This window comes from Triturus cristatus, chromosome 2_2 (assembly GCF_964204655.1).
Source record: "Triturus cristatus chromosome 2_2, aTriCri1.1, whole genome shotgun sequence".
Classification (NCBI taxonomy): Eukaryota; Metazoa; Chordata; class Amphibia; order Caudata; family Salamandridae; genus Triturus; species Triturus cristatus.
In genome coordinates this window covers 208,109,836-208,128,597 of record NC_140582.1, presented here as the reverse complement: position 1 = coordinate 208,128,597, position 18,762 = coordinate 208,109,836, and the positions used below count along the sequence as shown (strand labels likewise).

Sequence of the window (18,762 nt, the reverse complement as noted above, 5' to 3'; positions counted from 1 at the left end):
CTGGATCCAGGTACTCTTTATGCTGTATGAGAAACTAATCAAGTTTGGGGCCCAATCATCTAATTTACTGAATTTAACTGATGAAACGTTACATTTACCTGAATGGCTTACTTTACAGGATCATACCCTTAAGAATGACTACTGGCCCTGAAGAAGTTCATTGAAAATGAAACACGCTGGCTGTTTTGAAGAAATAAAAGAAACAAATTAATAAAGAAATTAAGTGGAAAATCTAAGGACTACTGTGATCTAATTGGTCAAGATATATTGAGTGTCCCTCAGTTTGGAACTATCTGCATTTTCTGCACTTGTAGCAGCAGCTGAATCCAGAGCAGATGGATGCTGTTTTCGGGAGACCACCAAAGCTGAAATTCAGGTCTGACACTGGAGAACGGTCACGTGAGCCATAGCAGTTTATGGAGAGTCAATCTACTGTGCAGAAACAAGCTTAAGAAATTCATCACCTGAGAGCAGTGCTTAATTTGTGCAGGTGGAAGGTACTGGCCACATTTTTGGTGACCAAGACTTACTTTTTCCATCATCAGACTTTGAGACAGTGCAAGACTTAGAAAGGCAGAAAATAGGTGGAAAAGAAAGTCGAAAATAGAGAAAAAGTGTTGAAAGCCAGGATGAAAAGAACAAGTTAGACTGAGATAGAGAGACAAGAAGGGTAAGGGGTAGAAGAAAGAAGGATGAGGTCACGGTGGAATCAAGACCAGGCAGCCTTGATATTCGGCAACCGTGGCATTAAGCAATGCGGGCAACAGGCTCCTAAGAAAAACTGGAAGCCCCTGCACGTACTTTTTTTTTTTTTTTTTAAACAAATTAAGGAATGCTTAAATCTATTCCATACACCGGCCATCCAACAATACCAATCAAAACTGTGTCTGCTCATCAGGGTCTGGGGTCGTGGTAAATTCCCACAGGTTCACAATTATGTAATTCTGTATCGCAGATGCCCCAGTTATTTTGTAAAACTACGTGGTATCACCAATATTCATCAGAGACACTTCAGAACGTTTATTTCCATCTCACGACATTCAAAGCTTCCTAGGAGTGGTTGAGTGTGCCGTTTCAAGCATGCAGATCTCTGCTGGCATAAAATTCACATTTTGAGGGACCTGGATTCAGCTAAACTAAATCACTCTTTGGTACAAGGGACAAGCTCTCAGAACCCACTCAAGGCAATCTTAGTGCTAATTTACTTCGCACCAACTTCCTTCGAGCTTGCAAGTATTATGGACCTAGACTCAGTTCAGGATGGGATGATGTAGCCCTGTGTCACTTCTGTCAGTAAAACCATCTTGGTGCATCTTCAAGACTTGATGAGATAAACACCCAAATCATATCCCCTTATACAGGTATAGAAAAGTACCAAATTTGGCCCTGAATGCCAATGCGTGGGACGGTCCAAGTCCACCACTGGCTCACCAGGGAGGAGCTGCAGCTTTCCTACATCAGCCCTTGGGCCAGGGACCAGCCAAAACTAGACAAAAATACAAAACTCTCCTGCACTTGTTCCAACAGGGTGAAAGACAGACAAAAAACGAGCTCTCCAAAGAATTACTGACTTTTCAGATAACAATACACAGGTTTGCTATAATTATGAAAAACAACCCTTTTCGTTCGATCCCTTGCCTACAAAACATAGAAACCATGCACTGTCAAACATTCTGTCCAATCACAGGTCAAATTACCTCAGGCACTCTAATGAACACATGACAGCCAGGGAAAAGAAATGGTCTTGCACTCCTACAGTCAATATCAATAGTTTATCTGCCCTGTCAACAGAGGACATCAGGCGTTCTCTAAATTCTGTGCAAAAATCCTTAGCTTTGGAAGAGCACCGAATACCTTGGCAATCTGATCAAACGCCTGTCTACCCAGCTGTAAAATACACCTCACACATACAGGCGACACTCCTCTGCATATAACAAAGGCACATTCACACACTCGCTACTAAACTAACCCTCACTATGTGGTCAGAAAAATAAATACTTAAAATATTATTTTAGCGAAACGTTATCCTGGCCACTACGCCCCTGGCTTACACCCTTTCCCTGGTTATAAATGAGACCAAAATATGTATTGGCTCTTCTACTGAGCCAATTGGTACGTCACTGAGCGCTATGAGACATCACATTGCCAATGATAAAGTATGGTGTGTATTTCTAAATTAGCCAACGTCACGCGCAAACCACTCACAGAAGAATATAAAATATTTAGAGGTTTTCGTGATGGCGGAACTGAAGCCTTAAGGTGCAAGCACTACAGAGCCAACGGTCATACTTATGTGCCAAACAACAACGAGGGGATAGTTATCTGCGATGCAGCACGTGCAGTGGCACCGGGACCCTGAACCCTAATTGTTGGTTTATTTCACTACCCAAATGCCTGTCTTGGAGTCCATTTGCCTTGCTTTCCCTGGGGCCCATGGAACGTATGCTACGTCACTGAAAGGGAGCGGGCTCGTGCTCCGACCAACAACCGGTTCACGTTCTCCCACGCCGGTGTCATTTAATGCAGACACGCAGCCTGTGCTGTCAAGGTGCGTCTGGATGAAACGACGGGCAGCTTGTGTTTGTATCGTCCTTCCTGGCAGCGGCTGGGCAGGTATTCCCCTCAGAGTGCCTTGTAAAAAGCCTGCTGCTGTAGACCTGCAGGATGCCTCTGAAAACACACCGTTCCGGTGCCCACCGCGAGAAGTAAACACCAGTGGCAAAGAGACCCGAATATAGACGGAGACGTGGTATATTCCACTAACCTCTTTTTGACTGAGGTAAATCCACACAACGCGAGTCGGCTCTAGTGCACAGCCTGGGCCACCAGAGCGCCATGAATGATCAATCATAGGACGGAGGGAGGCTGGTCTGGGTGAGGGGATTAGGTGGGCCACATCGGCGCGAATGCGGCAGCGCGGTGTGATGCAGTATCAAGGTACCTCAGACACACGCACGCACTGCGGGCAGCGGCGGGGCTGAGGAGAGGCGGCCGAGAGGCGCTCGCCGCCGCCTGGCCCCGGAGGCTGGTTACCGTGGCGTTAGGAAAAGGAGCGTGGGGCTTACCTGCGGGTCAGTAGGAGGGGACGGTCCGCCGCTTGATCCTGCCTACACCCGGCGCTCTGGGGCTCAGTGGGGAAGGCAAGGGGAGGGAAGCGGTGGGAGGTGTCGGACCCTCCTCAGCCTGCCTCAGGTTCCTCCCCTGCTTCCCTGCGGCTCTACCCATAAACAATTCGCCTGCCCATCCCCTCTCCGCCTCAGACTGTTTCTCTTCCCCTTCTCTTCTTCGCCTCCTCCCTCTTCTCTAGCCATTAGCATATCTCTTTTCCTTACACTTTCTTTTCCTGTCCATACGCCCCCTCCTTCTCTTTCTACGCTGTGCATGCACCTCTTTCCAATTTTCCCCGATTTTCTCGTTTATGCCCTTGCCCCTCCCTCTTTTCTTTCCCTTCTTTCGCTCCCAGACTTTCCCTCATTCCCCAACCCTTCTCATTGGCTTCCCATGCGACGCGCCCCCCCCCCCCCCCTTTCCTCAAACTGACCAAGGACAACGATTATGCAATAGCCACTTGGCTCAAAGTTGGTGATGAAAACGAAACAACCAATGTTATATTGAAACAAGATACGTCAATAAAAGAAGCATTCATTGTGTATTTGAAGCTGATGTGCCACTTCAAGGTCTTGGCATAAAACTAAATACTTCACTGAGAACATAGTAAAGAAGGGTCTTTGTCTATTTTGCGCAGAGCATTTATCTCAAATGCACGCCTGTTCTTTTATAATTTTGTAATGTCTCGCGAGTTTAAAAGTACACGTTTGGGACCTCAATAGTAGATGACATCTATATTTTGCAGATTTACTTCGAAAAAGTAAACTGCAGGCCACAAAATCACCTGTCGAAAAATACCAATTGCACCAGGCATCGGTAGGGTGACCAACCACTCAGCGTGTCATCATGGGAGCCAGGTTCACCGAATTGTTTGTTGGGCATCGGGTCACATGGCCAAATGTTGAATATATATTAGAAAGAATAACAGGTAGGATGGGAGTGCGGTGGGTTTATCCACTTGTGAAATTTAAAGAATTGTATCAATTTTATGAGTGGGTAATGCTGAACCCTTACTCGCCAGTTATCCTCGTCACCCGGATCCACCGTCCTCCCTGTCACAGTCCTTGCTGTGTGAGTCTGCCCTGCCCTTCAAAACATATTACTGGTAAGTACTGGGTTCATCAACCTTTTACCCATCCTCACCGTCACAATCCTTACGATGTTAAGATATAATGAAGCTTTCCATGTTCTGCAATCATGACGTAGATACATATCCTTTACCAAAAGAATGAGCAAAAATAAAGTGTTTTGTTTTATTTAACTGTTATTCACCTCATAACAGATTTTAATACTTCTGAACCGAAATTAACGTAAGCATTTCCGTACCCTAAATTCTTTATGAAAGTATCGGAGCCTGACCATGTCACAGCCCGGCAGATCTCCAGGAGAGGATCCCCCTTCGCTTCAGCCCATGATACTGCCACCCTCTGGTAGATCTCCCCTGAATTTTGGCTGGAATCTAAACTCCCATCGAGGTATAAGCTTGTGCGATTGCTTACTCCACCCATCTTTTCTGGGTTGAAGCTGGGGGTCTTTTACCCCAGCCAGCTGGCCCCTCAGAAGCAAATAGGCTCAGACTCTCTAAAGCTTTTTGTCCTTCCTTGTGATAGTGGTAAGGCCCAAAGACAAACATGAACGAGAATCTTATCACAGCAGAAAAATAGGAAGTGCAACCTCTTATATCCACCCTGTCAGGAAAAACCAAATATAAGGAAAAGTGGAAAAGCGGAGAGCTCCTGTTTCTCACAATCTTCTTGCTGATGGGATCACCACCAGGAACACTACTGCAGATGTTAACCATTGGAGAGCTGCAGATTCTAGAGGTTCAAAGGGAGGGGTTTGAAGATTTTTCAAGACTGGGGGTAAATCCTATGGTGGAAATACCCAAGGAATGACTGCTTTTGAAAGCCTAAATCTTTTAAACCGCCTTATCACCAAATATCCAACCTTCAAAATATCACCTTAGTGCGCTCTGAAACCTTTAAAGGCTGCCGCCAATTTCAAATATAAGTTTGAAGGGTAAATACCCTTTTGAAATCCCTCACAAACAATCCAAAACTTTAAAGGGATCACAAGATGTTGCAGCCAAACTCTTGTACCTGCACCAACTGCCAAAATGTCTGCAGTGATTTGAATATGAAGGCAGGGTAGAAGGCTCCCTCATACAACCTAAGCTCTGTAACCCAACACTCTCACTTTCCATGTCGTGAAGTGCAAAAGTTCTAGCGCTTTCTGAGGTAAGTGCAGATGACAAAGAGGAGATGGATGCTAAGGAAGATGGTAACAGCTGTATTAGAGTTGACAACTAAATGCTAATATGAGGCAACTAAAATAACAGGCACTTTCTTCCCTCATATCTTCTGTAGCACCCTGCGGTTGAATGGGGAATCCCATACAGAAGACCTGCTGGCCATTGAACTGACATGGCATCCACTCCCCATGCTTACTCGCTCCACGTCACCGAGCAGGATGGAGTAAGGTGAGCACTGGATAGCAACACACACAGAGCCAGTCAAGGACAACTGAAGATCCCTGATACATTGGAACAGTCTCCCTCCTCCACTGAAAATTTACAGATGACGGGATGTTCCTGCTTAAGCTGTCTGCATGTAAGTTGTTCACCTCTGGCATTTACACAGCTTTTAGGGAGAGCACATGGAACTCTGCCCAGGCACAAGCTGACTTAGCTAGAGTTGCCAGGGATATTACTCTGGTCCCCTCCTTCTGATTTATGTAACGTTTGGCGACTTAGTTGTCGTCTAGACGAACACTGCTTTCCTGTCGAAATGGAAAGAAAACCCTTGAAAGGCTCTTAGAATTGCAGCTCATACTTTCCAAGGCTGAAGAGAACCCAACCATTCCTACCAATGTGCCTCTCCAGTCCCACTGACTTGCATTGGTTGTTAAGACTACATTAATTGGGGAAACTAGAGGAAGATTACCCCCTTTCTGAAGATTCTCTGGAAATACCCATCCGTGTAAATCCTGGCCTACCGAATGAGAGACTGGAATTGGTGCCTCTCAGTCCTGTGGACATATGTGCTGATTAGTGATGGAGGATTGTCTTTAGATGACAACAAGCCACGGGATCTATTGCTTTGCAGCTGCTATTATACCTTGGGCTCTGAGCTAGAGCCTTACTGGTACTTAGGGAACAGAAAGACGATGCCGTAAATTATCCTGAAAAGTCACAGCTTTGGTTCTGACAAAAAGAGTCACCCCTTAGCATGTTGACCAGAGTGCCAATTAAACACTGTCTCTTGAGCTGGGAACATTTTAGATTTTTGTAGTTTCAACACAAATTCGAGGTTATGAAGACAGTTACTGACTCTTTCCACCCTTCTACCAACTTGTGTTTTAGAAAGATAAGGTGCTATGGCAACAAATAATGGACAGAATGCTGAATGAATCAAACATTCACCCCCAGTCTTTTGCTCACTACGCCACCCTAGTTTGGACCCAGCCATATGCAAATCAGTCTTGACCGTGCTCCTCATGGGAACAGTCCAGCCCAAACTGCCAAGCCGGTCCTCTCTGGACTGGAAACAAGCATCATAGAACCGGTTTCGGGGTAACATCCCTTATCAGCCAGGCTAGCTTTATTCCAGTGGGACAGCGAGCAAGGGATCCACGTCTGGGTATACCCATACCACCTGGACGAAAAGTGTAGTCCCAGGGTGCTTGTTTCTGGTTGAGGGAGGACCTGGCTTGGCAGTTCGGGTTGGACTGTTCCCACGATTGAGCCGGGTCAAGACTGATTTGCATATGGCTGGTTCCAAACTGGGGTGGCATAGTGAGCAAAAGGATGATGGATTCAACCCAGATCTCTTGACTGGGGGTGAGTGGTTGAAAGGTTTCAACACTCCATCCATCATCTTGTTGTGTTTGCTATGTTCGCCCTATGTGGCCATGGGTATGCCCATGCGTGGGCCCCTTGCTCGCTGTGCCACTGTATTCAAGCTAGCCTGGCTGATGAGGGGTGTTACCCCGAAACCATCCCAGGATGCTTGTTTCTGGTCCATGGAGGACCTGGCATGGAAGTTCGGGCTGGACTGTCCCCATGAAGAGCAGGGTCATGACTGATTTGCATATGGCTGGGTCCAAACTGGGGTGGCGTAGAGAGCAAGAGAACAATGGATTAACTGAGATCTTATGACTGGGGGTGAGTGGTTGAAAAGTTTCAGCACTCCATCTATCATGTTGCTTTGTTTGTTAGAAAGTGAAGGGGATGAAATTAGCGTGTCGTCCAAGTACAAAAACAGTTGAAAGACCTCAAAATGTAGACTAACCATGACTGGAGCAAGTACATTCGTGAACACTCACAGAGCCATTTACAGATCAAATGGCAGGGCTTTGATTTGAAAGTGTTGACCATCCACCACAAACTTCTGCAATGACGGTCTTTTGTCATAAATGGAGAATTGAAAATAAGCATCTTGAAGGTAAAGTGTCATCAGATAATCCCCATCCAAGATTACCAGGATTACAAACTGAATGGTGGTCATTCTAAAGGGCATGGAATGAGGAAACTGGTTTACAAATTTCACACCGAGACTAGAAGAAACAGTCCATCCAATTTTGTTACTAGGAACAAGATGGCACATGTGCCCTGTTGTTTCTCATGACAGGGATCTGAAGAAATCCAGTATACTGCCTAGTATCAACTTCTTTTTACAGACCCTCCAGGATTTCCCGATTTTGCGATTTGCAAAAAAATCGCGAAATAGGTAGTTTTGTCAAAATGCCGCGATTTTTGCAAATCTGCCCGCGAAATCCGACCCCTTCTATTGGCCCGGTGGCTCTCGCCATGGAGCCAATAGAAGGAGGGGTCCTCAGGTCCTCACAGCAGACAGGCGAGGTGGGGTGCTTATTTACACCTCTCCACCCCTCACCTGCCCTGCTGCTGCTTACTTCTTCTTCCTTCATCAATCTGGCTGGCTGAGGGGTTCCCAGGACGGTAGGTCTCCTGACCTGTGCTTCCTTCTCTTGTTTTTGGGTCCGAGCGTGACCGGTGTGTGGCGGGCCCAGGTGGCATTCTTTGGGCCCACCGCACACGGGGCACGCAGCGGGCCCTGGGGGCAATGTTTTTTGTAATAATGAAACGTTGGGCCCGCCGTGTGCCCGGGGTGCGGCGGGCCCAGGTGGCATTCTTTGGGCCCGCCGCACAGGAGCACGCGGCGGGCCCCGGGGGCCATTTTTTTAAATTAATGAAATGTTGGGCCCGCTGCACTCGGGCACGCGGTGGGGCCCGGGGGCAATTTTTTAAAAATAATGAAATGTTGGGCCTGCCGCGTGCCCGGTGTGCGGCGGGCCCAGGTGGCATTCTTTGGGCCCGCCGCACAGGAGCACGCGGTGGGCCGCAGGGGCCATTTTTATTTATTAATGAAATGTAGGGCCCACCGCGTGCCCGGTGTGAGGCTGGCCCAGGTGTCATTCTTTTGGGGCCAGCTGGTCATGCGGGCCCAGGGGGCACATGGGGGTGCTGTGGTGTTTAAAGCGGCGTAGTGGGGGAGGTGGCAGTGATGTGGGACAGGTGCCATGGGAAGGGCTAGCCAAGCCAGCTGTAACTCTTTTTTCTTATTTTGTAGAGTCCCGGAGGAAAGAATCTGCTGGTTGAAGAGCCGGTACAGAGCACAGGTAAGTTTTGTCCCCGCCGCGTGCCCGGTGTGTGGCAGGCCCAGGTGTCATTCTTTTGGGGCCAGCTGGTCATGCGGGCCCAGGGGGCACATGGGGGTGCTGTGGTTTTTAAAGCGGCGTAGTGGGGGAGGTGGCAGTGATGTGGGACAGGTGCCATGGGAAGGGCTAGCCAAGCCAGCTGTAACTCTTTTTTCTTCTTTTGTAGAGTCCCGGAGGAAAGAATCTGCTGGTTGAAGAGCCATTGGGCCGTCTGGCAACTAATATATGCTTTCTGCTGCACAGAATGGGTACGTTTTGGTTTCTGTATACTTCCGGGGAGATGACTATCACATATGCTAAATATTTGTGAAGTCCTACTTGTGATGGGTGGGAGCGCTGTGCATGGTTTGGTGATAGCATTCTGCGTGATCATGTGTGTTTCATAATTGTAATTTTGTTTTTTGTATTTCTTGGGCCTGGATTGGTTAAGCACTGTTGGCCCCCGCCCCGAGTGTAAACGCCGGGCTTATGTGCTCCTACAAAGTACACTTGTACAAATTTCACTTTCTTTGCAGGTGGCTCATCCTTCCCCTTCTTCCCGTTTTTGGCCAAATGTGATTTTTTCTTTGCAGGCACTTTGGGGCACGGTTGTTTTTCGGGGGGAAACACTTTTGCCTTATGTTTTTTATGTTTAGCTCGCACCCCCACTGCCCTCCACAGACGACTCAAAGTTGCCTAGCGGGACCACACAAGTGTGCCATTTCCCTTCGAAGGACCTCTGCCTACCTGTATGTTAACGCGCCATGTATGCAATTTTGCTTCAGAGTTACATGCATTTTTAATCACGTTTAACCTACGTTTTTCTTAACTTTCCATCCAACAACTGCAATGTCCTTTTCCCCTTTGGAACACATCTAGTAACACCAAATATATTTGTAGGTGAGTTACGTGAGTGCGCCACAAGCCAGAGATCTTTTGGATTCCAAGGGAGCAACAAGCCACCACAACAAAAGCACGATGGAGAAGTTTCTGCAGCCTTTGAAGACTGTGAAGCACCGATCACATCTACCTACCCATATAACCGCAGCAGATCGGGCCAAAGAGTACAGCGCCGTGATGCATGCTGATGGTGGTGTGCTGTTTTGCAGTGGTGCAATGTGGCGGTGGACCACATCCGGAAACACACAGTTGATATGCATGTGAGGTCCCAAAAACAATTGAAGCGCTGTTCAGATGATCCAGACCCTCACTCTTTGCCAAAACGTGCCCGTCAGATGACTGTGAACTTACTTTTCACAAAGAGTACAGCTGCTGGTGCCTCAAACCAGGAAATTATAAGTGAGTGGGTCAATGTCTGCACAGCGCTGAACATTCCGCTGAGCAAAACCGACCACCCTGTGTTGCGCACGTTTCTCCATGAGCGAGTACAAAATGGTGGAGCAATACATGGAAGTCATCAGCTTCAAGAACATTATCTCCCAGAGAGATATATAGTAGCAAAGAACGAGCTAAAAGAACACTTGCAAGATCAGAAGATCAGTGTTATATTTGATGAAACACCTGATGTTCAAGGGCGTTGTGTATTGAATGTGTTATTTGCAGTGGTCTCTGCGCAGGGGGGCCATAAGATCCACACCCACCTAGCAGACACAGTGTTCCTCTCACAGTGCAACCATGGGACTGTAGCGCAAGCAGTTGTGAAGGTGCTCACAGAGTACAGAATAGCCTTTCAGGACGTTATTTCCTTTAACACTGACAATGCGGCATACATGCTCAAGGCATACAACACTGTTTTGAGAAATCTGTACACAAACTCCATCCATATCACCTGCTTGGCACACATAATGAACCTTATTGGAGAGTCATTTAGGAAGCCTTTTGTGGAGCTAAATGCTTTCCTTCTGTACTTCTCGCGCATCTTTTACATGGCCGGTAGCAGAAAGAGACGGTACCTGCACCATCTTGCTGAGAACCATGGGATGAAACCACGAATGGCACCTGACCCTTGCAGTACCCGGTGGAATTCTTGGTTTGCTGCTGTCCGGTACCATTGCAAGCATTTTGAGGCCTATGCTGGGTTTGTTGAATCTGAGATGCAACTCAGCAAGTCTCCACCAGATTCCCTTGAAAATCTGCAAAGGATTTTGAACAGCGACCAAAGAAACTGCATTAAAGTGCAATTGGACATTGTGGACGAAAAATGCCAAAACATTTTACATCTGATGGACTTATTTGAGAGTCAGACACCAGTGACAATGAAGGTTTATGATTATTTGGAGGACCTTCAAATGGACCTAACAAACAATTCAGTCCTCACCCTGGAGTCGCTACAACCATTTCTACAGACCACTGCAGGGGCTAAATTAACTCTGACACAGAAAAAAAAAATAACAGCCCAGCTTAATGAAGCTTTTGAAAATTCTCTGGAAAAGGCGGGCAAAGACATGGGGGAGGCCCAAATTGGGTTCTCGAAGCAAGTACGCCTTTTCAATCCTGCACGACTCTGCATCCTGCCTAAGGACAAGAGTGCATATTCTGCCATCCCTGGTTTCAGCGAAGTTCCCGATCAGGAGCTTTGCCTCTACTTTGAACATGTAGGCCCAGAAGCAGTACAGGCATCTGTTTCTGGGGTGATTGACACTGACCTCTTTTGGCGTGGGATGGCTGATCGCATTCCAGTCCTTTCACAGCTTGCAGCTGTGTACAAGGACTGTGTGACCAGTTCTACAGATGCTGAAAGGAGCAACAGCATCTACAAAATTATTTTGTCAGCCAGACGACGGTCCCTCTCAGAGCAATCCATCCGGGCATTATTGTTTTTGCATTATAATCAACAGCACAAGCATACAGGTTCCGTGGGCATTTATTCATTCACAGGTTTATGTCCTATATGTAGCCTTGAAGACAAACAAAGTGTCTACATTGTAAATAAACCAAATATACATAGCTTCATGTTGTTGAATAACTCAAAAACGAAGATATCTGTGTTTGTTGTAGGAAAAACTGCCAAATAAAATGCCGCAAAATGGCGCTAAATTTCCATATTTGTGCCGCTAAATTTGCTAATCCATGCCGCTATATATCCAGGTCTCGCCTAGGCAGCGCGTATGTGCTGCACTAGGAGGGCCTTTAGCCATCGGTCTTCACTTTTGAAGCACTGCACTCGTGTTTGTGGCAGCATCCGCCTTGCGGGAGCGAGCAGAGGCGCGGCCACGTTAATTACAAACATATGGCCGCTGCTCGCTCCCGCAAGGTGGATGCCGCCACAAGCACGAGTGCAGTGCTTCAAAAGTGAAGACCGCCGATCGCGATACTGCTTGCGTGTGGCATCACTTATTTACATTGCTGTGGAGTCTGCGTGGTGTCAGCTTGTGACTAGCGCTCATGCAGCAGATAGCAGGACAAGTTTTACAGAGTGCCAGTCTGCGCACTCACTCTCTCGCTTGGCCGTGATGGTCAGTGAAAATGTTGTGCTTTGAACCTGACTGGGCTTATGTTACCCTTTCTGTTGGTGTCTTCAGCTGTGTGTTCAGTTTCCCTCTGAGGAACAATGCTGCTGTTGCTGCTTCATTGGTCACTGTGCCTGCAGATTCACTGCACCGATACAACCATGAGCACTAGCAGGGCTCCAGGCTCCACTTGCTGACAGTGGATGTGCTTTTGTACGCATGTGTGGCATGGAGCAATGCTTGTGAGAGCCGCCCTCTGTCGTTTAATGCGACAACATTCAAACACCTGCATTTTCGAGTTTTGTGTAAACTGCAGGCACACTTCAACCAGTTGTGAAGGAGGGATCGATAGTAAGTAATACGGGCACTGGCATCAACGTGACTGTAATTGTACTATTTTCCGGGCTACTGGAATGTTGCCAAACTGGCCCTTTACTGCATGATTATGGATTCATCACGTAATGCAGCATCTTCTGCACCACTAGCAGACTTTGCCAATAAAAATATGTTTTTTTAATCTCAAACTGATTAAAGGTTATTAAAGAGCGCAATGGCAGACTCTTTGCAAGTGTTAACTGGGTCCTTTCAGCTGGTGGCCGATTGCAGTGTTCAGGTTTTAAACTGGTACTAGTGAGGTGCAATTTGTCCTGCCCGTATTTCTAGGTGCAGAAGTGACAATCCTCATACTGTCACAAATTGTGGCGAATTATGATCCATCATCTGTCTTTTCTTGTCACAATGTTGTCAACACTGCTTCGTAATTCTGGCCTCCCAGGATAACCCCTGTATAGGGGGTCATGATTTCCTTAGGAGCCTGCTTTCTTAACCAGTCTACTACTCTGAGCTGATTTGCATCCTTTTGGCAAACTCTCACTTCCTCCCTGGCCAATCAAGTATTACTATCTTGGTCTATTAAAAGGCGCAGGTCCGTTATACCCTGAGTGTGTGTCTGTGTGTGCCTGTGTGTGTGTGTTTGTGTGTGTCTGTGTATGTGTGTGTGTCTGTGTGTGTGTCTGTGTGTGCGTCTGTCTGTGTCTGTCAGTTGTACATAATGTCTTCTTGGTTATATATAAGGTAAGAAAAATGCTTATAACACGTTTTTATTATAACTTTTCAACATGCTGCACAGCAGCCACACTGCTCTACAACCTAGTTTAAAGACTTTGGCAAAACCATTCGCTCTGGCTAAACACTTATAAGGTCCCAAAGGCAAGACCTATTGGCTATGGCAGTGCTTGTTTACTGCTTTCTTTGGTACTGGATTCTCTCAAAAGATTGGATCTGGATCTTATTTTAACATGATCGAATGGCAAGCTATTCTGAGCACCCATAGTTGGTTCTACATGTCATAGAACTTTGAGATCCGTCCACCTGTTAGCTTCCCCAGAAAGTCATGCTTTCGGAAGCTGAGATTTGGGACTTTGGCGATGAGGGACTGCCAAGCACCTTACAGGGTGCTCGCTGGAGTGAAACACTACAATTTACAGTAAGGAATATACTATAAACACAAGAAGAAAGCCTCACCTACACCACCGTGGATCACTCAGAGGAGACAAATTGAAGCAGTAGGATGTAGAGGAGGGAGTGTTCATTTATGACCAAAGGGAGGAGTTTTCATGAAAAAAGAGAAGAGTTACATTACAAAGCTCGGCCAAAAACGGTCACGGGGGAGGGCAGGGCGGCCTCACATACAACTATGATGGGAAGGAAGGGTGAAGGGGCAATGTTAATTCCAAAGCTAAATGTCAGCTTCTGATCTCTCTCTCTCTCTCTCTCTCTCTCTCTCTCTCTCTCTCTCTCTCTCTCTCAGGTGAGTGTGGGGGGGGTTTGCCCCCCCCCCCCAAGAACATTTTGAAAAAGGAGGTCAAACAGTGCATTTCATAGCACAATTTTGGCATAACTTTGATGAAAGCAATCTTCAGCCAATGTCTGTTTTTTTCTGCTTTCTTAGCATGATTTGTTATGTATTTTTGCAATGCATCATTTAAAACTTTTTGTGTGCAAACTTTTAAACTCTACCTGTAGACAGTTGATTTTTTTACTTTTTTAATAATGTTTCCTACTTTAAAAAGTTTATTGCCTGTTATATTTGTTCACAATAAATGACTGGCTTGCCACGGCCATACCTACAGGCTTTGCGGCTGCTTGTTTTCAAATTTGCCATGGTTCACCCCATGTGTCAGGAATTACCTCCTGTAGGCAAGTGCACCTTTTTGACATGGTCACCTCCACTTTCTGCCTTGCACGTGATGCAATTTTGACTAGAATGACTGGGTTCCTGCTATCCAGGTCTCCAGTGCCAATCTCTTTCCCAAAACTGTACAATTGTACCCCTCTTGGCAATACCTTTGGCACCCCTGTAAGTCCCTAGTAGATGGTTCCCCAGGTACGTAGGGTATGGGTACCAAAGAGGGTCCCTAAGGGCTGCTGCATGAATTGTGCTACCCTAAGGGGCCCCTCATCTAACTCATGCAGACTGCTATTGCAGGCTGCATGTCTTTGTGCAGACAAAAGTGAAAACATGACATGGCACACAGTCCTGTGTACCATGCCCACAGACACTGCATTTAAGTATATGTAAGTCACCCCTACTGCTTACAACCCCAAGGCAGGGTGCCCTATACTGCATGTGTGGACATAGCTGCATGAGCACATATGTGCCTGTGCTGGCCATTTCAGTTACTGCCAATACGAATGACCAGGCAAGCTATTTTAAGTACATGTGCTGGATACTGGTGATAACAAGTTCCCCAGCTACATGATTGCTTCAATGAAACGAAGATGTTTAGTATCAAACATCTTGTATTAATGAACTCCCCCTGATTCCAGTGATGGAGTTATTAATACAAGCACCCAAAGGGCACCTTAGAGGTGCCCCCTGAAAACCTTCCAACTACTAGTGTGCTGTCTAACTGGCCCTGACCAGCCTGCCACCACAAACTAGTTTCTGACCCCCAGGGGCGAGGACTATCTCTCTCAGGAGGTAAGAAATAAAGCCTTCTCCAGTAGAGAGTGTTTACAACCCCTTCCAGCAGGATGACCTGTAATTTTGCATTGTAAGGCAGGAGGCTTCACAGAGGCCACCGCCTTTGGTATGGAAATCTGGCTTTCCTCAGAGGGATGCTAACCCCCCTGACCAAGGACCCCTTAGGTGCCTGTACAGGCCAGAAAAGTATTAGTCAGAAAGGCGTGTTCACCTTCAGACTAGTTCCACCCCTAAGGTGGGCTACCTGATATGGACATAATTTCAGAGTCTGCTATTTTTATGATTGCAGAATTAGGAACTCTGGGACAGGGTTATGCTGACCTCCCACAGGAAGTGGTTATATAGGGGGCACAGTGACCCAGGGCTACGGAGCCCATTGGCTACTACCCTACACTCCCCTAATATCCCTAAATGTAGTATTTAGTGGAGCCCCTGGCACTAGAAAATCAGATCCTGCCAACCTGAATGAAGAAGATGGATGCTGAAGAGTCGCAAAAGCAAGAAAAGAATTACAGCAACTGACTTGGTGCCAACCCTGCAAGCCTTCCTGTTGTCCTCGGCACTTGCACCAAAGGCGACTTGTCCTGCAGCTGCCTGTGCCTCCAAAAGCCTGGAGGGCATCCAGCCTTCAACCAAGACCCAAGAACGTCTGTGGAGTAGTGCAGCTGTATTCTGCAGGCACCCCAGAAGAGCATGAACTCCAAACTGCTAAAACCCCGACACTGGAAAGCTCCACTGCACCAATGCCCTCTAGCCCGAGTTGAAGAGGGCCAACGGTGCCAGCATGGTCCCCAGACCCTCCAGAGCCAAAGCCTCCTTGGGTTTGCCAATTGTGGACTTCCCGACGTCCCCCTCAGCCTTTTTGTGAAGGGCCTCTCTACCACAAGTGTCTCTGGTGACAAAGACCCGGCGCCTCAGGACACCTGTGCACCCAGCCGCCCCGGCCCAAGGAGAAGTGGACCAAAGGTGTCCCCATATCCCCGAGCAATATGAGACCTGAGCCCCCTGTTTGTTCAGCTGGCCTGGCCCCCAAGTCTAAACCAGAGGCCTCTTTGTGACCAGACTGATCCTCATGGACTTCAACAGGACACCTGACGCTGTATTGCATCTCTGCACCCGGCCGCCCTAGTGCCACCCGAGGTGACCTGTTGGTGCTGCCTTGGACCTTGTCCCATAGTCACCCTAAGGATAAATTGCTGCCTCTGATAAATGCAGTGTCAACTTTTGAAAACTGCAAATATTTCTATCTCGAAACGTATTTACCTGAATGTATTGATTCTAGTGCCTAGATATATATATATATTTTTTTAATTCTATTGGAGTAGATCTCCTTATTGAGTCGTGTGCATCATTTATTGACTGTGTGTGTATTGCAGATGTCTAACACTCCCCTCTGATAAGCCTGAGGCTTCTCAACCACACTACCCCCATAAGAGAGCACCTCAGGAGTGCTAGAGCAAATCCCTGTCCACTTATAAGGGATACCTGGTCTCTTTGCACAGTATACCTCTCTTTTTTGTCCACTATATAAAGAGCCAGCTTCCTACACCTCCGTTATGTTAGTACTAGAATTTTGTCTTGGGTGGCCCCTTGTGCAACAGTTGTGGCACTTGCTCACACTCACACTCACTCTCTCATACGTGCACACACACACACACTCATACTCATATAGCCACACTCGCTCACATCTCTATTTTTGCAATCCGTTTGTGTTGTGTTCCAAAAGCATGGATCATTGCTGTTCCTGTATTACATCTCTTGCCTGCGAATAAAGTTTAGTAAAACATTTTGTATATACATCATTAAAAAGTCATAACAAATGGCCCTTTGTGACTGAAATAGCACCCTTCCACATGATAGGTGATCAGGGTTCTTAGTTAGGCTTACATGCGGATGAAGCAGTAATAGTATTGGAAATGGACCACTTTGTAAAAATGTAAAAATATTGAGTCCAAGTCACCTTATTTCATGCATTAATCCTTCAGGCATTCCTGGCTTTTTAGCCAGCAACAAGAGCTTCGACGTCTTGAGGATTTTGGTGGCCCTGAGCGAGATATATTTTGGGACCCACTGTTTGAAACACATTTGAAGTTATCACCCATTTTTGCTAATTGAAGCCGTAATGATGCCAAACAATATTAAATTAATCATTAAACTTCCAGTAACAAGGGTCAAATCTCAAATGCCCTGGTGTTTGCTGACCAAACAGTACCATAAAGAATGAATGAGCATAGATCAAACCATTGCTTTTTGCAGATAGAGCAAATTTTTGCAGGTGTGGGATTGGTCGTGATCTTTCGATTTTGCAAAAATGATCTGTATAAAGTACTTATTCATGGCCCGGGGACCCCATCTCCTCGTCTTGGGCTGGCAAAACTTTTGCATTTCAGAGATTGGGATGCAATCCTCTGTGCTGCCAGATGGGCGGGTCCACTCTGCACAGAGGACAAAGTGGTAATGCTCTTTCCTGATTATACCCGCGCTGTCTAGCGGCAGCATTCCTACTTCCTGGAAGTCAAGAAGAGTTGCCAATTGGGCATGCAATGCTCATTATTGTTCCCTGCCTACCTCAAAATAATGCTAAATAGCACTGCCTTGTTTTTCACTGACCCAAAGGAGGCATGGGATTGGGCAGACCATCACCATGGTGAAATGCCAAGAACACGGGGCCGGAGATGGGGAAAGCATTGGTTGAGGGCAGTCCCCAGGCCATGGTCCACCTCCTCACCTAACCTGGGGCAAATCATCACCGATCACAGACAGGCCCTACTACCGAAGGCTAATCTGGGCACTGCTGTGGCGGCCATAGATGACGAATGAGGCCCATATATTTTCTCCTTGGATGAAGACACCAGACCCTCGGAGGACTCCCCAGAGACGCCCAATCCCCTCCATTAGTGACACCGCAAACTGCAGACACCCTCATTTGATTCACTATGCCGCACAACAATGCTCCTACAGCTTTGACGCGACACGCAGCTCCCTCTTATCACATTCCTGCACTGGTGCTCTACTGCCCGAATATCTGGAGACTGCAGGAGGGGCCTCTGGCGAATGCCATCACCCCCACAAACCCTGCATGATTTTCTCTTGCATATCATGGGCACTATGGCTGCTCTTTAGTACCGGGTACCGATCACCCCCTCAAGCTACCGTAGATTTAGTTAGGACTGTTGTGTTTTGGCGCACCACCCGTTGCGATGGGCTACCCTGTTTTGGAACAGTTCTCTTCCTGAGTTACTAATGCTCCCCAATACATTCCCTCCTCCATACCATTTACCTTTGGGTGGACACACAAGGCACCGGCTGCCGGGCACGATCTGGCGGATGCACTAGGGCATTGCATCTTCACGGTGCGTCCCCTCACCCTGACACCCACAACACTGGTTTCTTACACTAAACATCCGCGGCATGCACACAGCTCGAAAGCATCACACAGTCTAATTCAATATTAAGCGCCACCAGTCGCAGGTAGTACTTCTGCCGGAGACGCATGTCTCTATGGGGAGCTTTATTTCATGCAAAAATGCAGGAGTGGGGTCACATCTATGCCACTACATATTCGATGTATGCTTGGGGAGCCCTTATATGGATCCGCCCTGG

General features: G+C 47.1%; 1 protein-coding gene and 1 long non-coding RNA gene across 9 annotated transcripts in view; one reads left to right on the top strand and one right to left on the bottom strand.

Moving 5' to 3' along the window:
• The window catches only part of TMEM150C (transmembrane protein 150C), a 267,221-nt gene extending 263,934 nt beyond the window's left edge, over positions 1-3,287 (bottom strand). For 2 of the 8 annotated variants that reach the window (XM_085641227.1, XM_085641231.1), the window contains exon 1: positions 3,066-3,287. The gene's annotated coding sequence lies outside the window, so the exon portion shown is untranslated. Of the gene's footprint in view, positions 1-2,764 lie in introns of all 8 variants that reach the window. The other 6 variants (XM_085641229.1, XM_085641233.1, XM_085641230.1 and 3 more) reach the window with 5 other exon arrangements.
• Positions 1-9,033, top strand: part of LOC146862034 (uncharacterized) — a 75,490-nt gene extending 66,457 nt beyond the window's left edge. The window contains exons 2-3 of the long non-coding RNA XR_014978082.1: positions 8,697-8,745; positions 8,951-9,033. This is a non-coding gene — a long non-coding RNA (uncharacterized LOC146862034). The remainder of the gene's footprint in view (positions 1-8,696; positions 8,746-8,950) is intronic.
• Positions 9,034-18,762: the final 9,729 nt, after the last annotated feature.